This window comes from Triticum urartu, chromosome 2A, assembly GCF_056163025.1.
Source record: "Triticum urartu cultivar PI428250 chromosome 2A, HENAU_Tu73, whole genome shotgun sequence".
In the NCBI taxonomy this organism is placed as follows: Eukaryota; Viridiplantae; Streptophyta; class Magnoliopsida; order Poales; family Poaceae; genus Triticum; species Triticum urartu.
Genome location: NC_141874.1, coordinates 338421389 through 338425649, shown reverse-complemented (window position 1 = coordinate 338425649; position 4261 = coordinate 338421389).

The window sequence follows — 4261 nt, the reverse complement described above, 5'->3', positions numbered from 1 at the left end:
ATATGTTCATGTTGTTTCCTAGTGATACGTGCCTCTTTTGAGGATGATCATTAAGGGTGTTTTGTTAATATTGTAGTGCTCTATCCATCCATGTCTTTGTTTGTAATTATGGAGCACCCTAGCTTGAGTTAATCGAGCTCTACTTTTGCTACTTCGTGAATCTGGGCAGATTGTCAACTTGTTTGCAATTTTGCCGGTGATGTTGTAGTTGATCCGTGCATGCTATGCTATTGTTATTGCCATGTCTAGCTTGAATTTTGTGCCTTCTTGATGGTTGTATGCTTGTCTTGCCATGACTTGCTCTGTAGCGAGTGCATCGAACTCGTAAACATGCCTACTTGGGATATGTTTCAGCATGTGCCAGTTTTCACTAAGTCTGTGATCTGGTTATGTTTTTGCTATGTTCACATGCTTGCAATTGTATTTTCTGATCCCTTTTGGCTCAAGGTCACTAAGGGACTTTTGTTAAGCTCTTTGAGTAGCTCCATGCCATGATTTACTTTGCCATGTTCAGATCCTGTAGAATGTAGTTTTGTTGCTCCGAAGAGTGCTACCTGATCTGAAATTCCAGACAAGTGTTAATTTCACCAAGTCTGAGACCTGTTTGCCATATGTATTTTTGCCATGCTTGTTTGAACCTGTTAATGGATGAATTGGCCGTAGCTCAGTGCTAGACTTTTGTTAAGCATATTGTATGTATCCCTGCCATGTATTTTGTTGTCATGTTTGGGTGCTGTATCATATTCATTTCATTGCATTTTGATTCCTACTTGCTGTAAATCGCAGACCGGTGTCATTTTTGAATCGCTTGCCATTTCCAAACCGTAACTCCGATTTCGGCGTTCTTTATATCGTTTTCAAGCGATTTCATCTCATCTTTCCAGTGGCACACTTGGTTTTCCAAGTTGAGGCCAGGTTCATGCATTTCCTGTCATATCTTGCATTTCGCATCCCGCATCGCATCCCGCTTAGCATACCATCTTTGCATTGCGTTGTTTGAGTTTGCACGTGGTTGATTGTATCCTCGTTGCTTGTTTGTCTTGTTTGGGTAGAGCCGGGAGACGAGTTCGCTAACGAGGAGCCCGTTGAGTTTGCTTTCGAGGATCCAGTCAACTCTGACAACTGTGCAGGCAAGATGATCATACCCTCGAAATCACTACTATCTTTGCTATGCTAGTTTGCTCGCTCTTTTGCTATGCCAATGCTATGATGCCTACCACTTGTTTTCAAGCCTCCCAAATTGCCATGTCAAACCTCTAACCCACCATGTCCTAGCAAACCGTTGATTGGCTATGTTACCGCTTTGCTCAGCCCCTCTTATAGCGTTGCTAGTTGCAGGTGAAGATTGGAGGCCGTTCCTTGTTGGAACATTTATTTACTTGTTGGGATATCATTATATTATCTTGTTATCTTAATGCATCTATATACTTGGTAAAGGGTGGAAGGCTCGGCCTCTCGCCTAGTGTTTTGTTCCACTCTTGCCGCCCTAGTTTCCGTCATATCGGTGTTATGTTCCCGGATTTTGCGTTCCTTACGCGGTTGGGTTATAATGGGAACCCCTTGATAGTTCGCCTTGATTAAAGCTTTTCCAGCAATGCCCAACCTTGGTTTTAACATTTGCCACCTAGCCTCTTTTTCCCTTGGGTTCTGCAGACTAAGGGTCATCATTATTTTAACCCCCCCAACACCCCTTCAATTTGGCCCAAAACCCACCTAAGCCTTCTCCATCATCTAGATCATTCGATCACGATCGCGTGGCTGAAAACCGCACCTCATTTGGACTCTCCTAGCTCCCTCTACCTCTATTTAAAGAACCCCTCCGTTTTTGGATCTCCTTCCTCCCCGAAACCCTAAAACAAAACCTCGCGCGCCGCCGGACATTGTCCGCCCGGGGCGGACACTCCGCACCGCCGCCCTCGCACCAGTGGCGTTCCGCCACGTGGCACTCGCCGCCGCCTCCCACCGCCGGGCCCGGGAAGCCCAAGGCCAGCCCCCGAGGGTCCGTTCCCCGCGCCGCCGCCCGTCTCCTCCAGCCTCGCCGCGCGCCAGCCCCGCCGCCCACTCCGGCGCGCCGCCGCCGTCGAGCCGTCGCCGCCATCGCCGACCCTGCCGCCTAGCTGCACCCGCCGGGCCGCCGCTGCCAAGCCGCCGTCGCCGCCCGCCGCCTGGCGCCTCCTCCTCGTCGCCCCGCCGCGCCCGGTGACGGATCCGGCCACCCGCCGCCGGATCTCGCCGGCCCCAGCCACCTCAGCCTCGCCGGAGCTACAGTACCTCGCCGGCCACCCTTGATCCGCGTGCAAATCTCAGATCTGAAATTTTCGGGTTGACTTTTTCCTCAGAAACCCTAGCTCATGTTGCATACTTTGACCTGCCGTAACTTTGCATCCGTATCTCCGATTCATGCATATAGCATATCAAAATGTTCATCTCAGAGAGTACATCATTTCATTCCATTGCATCATTTTCATTTGAGTTCATCTTGATGCCCGAAATGCTGTTAGAAGAGGGCTACTTGAGATAACTGTCAGATCTGCTAATCCGTTTAGGTTTTTGTCATTTTTGCCATGATTAATGTGTGCATGTTATGCCCTGATGCTCTACATGTGTTTTGTTAAGGGTTTTGTCATCTTTCCAGAGGTGCAACCCATGTATTTTTGTGATGTGTGTGGTGACTAGTGCAAGCTTACAAAGTGGTGCACATGCTAATTCTGTTTTCAGGGACTTAGCAATTCCACAAAGTCCTTGATCTGTTTAGCTCATGTTGCCATATGTTCATGTTGTTTCCTAGTGATACGTGCCTCTTTTGAGGATGATCATTAAGGGTGTTTTGTTAATATTGTAGTGCTCTATCCATCCATGTCTTTGTTTGTAATTATGGAGCACCCTAGCTTGAGTTAATCGAGCTCTACTTTTGCTACTTCGTGAATCTGGGCAGATTGTCAACTTGTTTGCAATTTTGCCGGTGATGTTGTAGTTGATCCGTGCATGCTATGCTATTGTTATTGCCATGTCTAGCTTGAATTTTGTGCCTTCTTGATGGTTGTATGCTTGTCTTGCCATGACTTGCTCTGTAGCGAGTGCATCGAACTCGTAAACATGCCTACTTGGGATATGTTTCAGCATGTGCCAGTTTTCACTAAGTCTGTGATCTGGTTATGTTTTTGCTATGTTCACATGCTTGCAATTGTATTTTCTGATCCCTTTTGGCTCAAGGTCACTAAGGGACTTTTGTTAAGCTCTTTGAGTAGCTCCATGCCATGATTTACTTTGCCATGTTCAGATCCTGTAGAATGTAGTTTTGTTGCTCCGAAGAGTGCTACCTGATCTGAAATTCCAGACAAGTGTTAATTTCACCAAGTCTGAGACCTGTTTGCCATATGTATTTTTGCCATGCTTGTTTGAACCTGTTAATGGATGAATTGGCCGTAGCTCAGTGCTAGACTTTTGTTAAGCATATTGTATGTATCCCTGCCATGTATTTTGTTGTCATGTTTGGGTGCTGTATCATATTCATTTCATTGCATTTTGATTCCTACTTGCTGTAAATCGCAGACCGGTGTCATTTTTGAATCGCTTGCCATTTCCAAACCGTAACTCCGATTTCGGCGTTCTTTATATCGTTTTCAAGCGATTTCATCTCATCTTTCCAGTGGCACACTTGGTTTTCCAAGTTGAGGCCAGGTTCATGCATTTCCTGTCATATCTTGCATTTCGCATCCCGCATCGCATCCCGCTTAGCATACCATCTTTGCATTGCGTTGTTTGAGTTTGCACGTGGTTGATTGTATCCTCGTTGCTTGTTTGTCTTGTTTGGGTAGAGCCGGGAGACGAGTTCGCTAACGAGGAGCCCGTTGAGTTTGCTTTCGAGGATCCAGTCAACTCTGACAACTGTGCAGGCAAGATGATCATACCCTCGAAATCACTACTATCTTTGCTATGCTAGTTTGCTCGCTCTTTTGCTATGCCAATGCTATGATGCCTACCACTTGTTTTCAAGCCTCCCAAATTGCCATGTCAAACCTCTAACCCACCATGTCCTAGCAAACCGTTGATTGGCTATGTTACCGCTTTGCTCAGCCCCTCTTATAGCGTTGCTAGTTGCAGGTGAAGATTGGAGGCCGTTCCTTGTTGGAACATTTATTTACTTGTTGGGATATCATTATATTATCTTGTTATCTTAATGCATCTATATACTTGGTAAAGGGTGGAAGGCTCGGCCTCTCGCCTAGTGTTTTGTTCCACTCTTGCCGCCCTAGTTTCC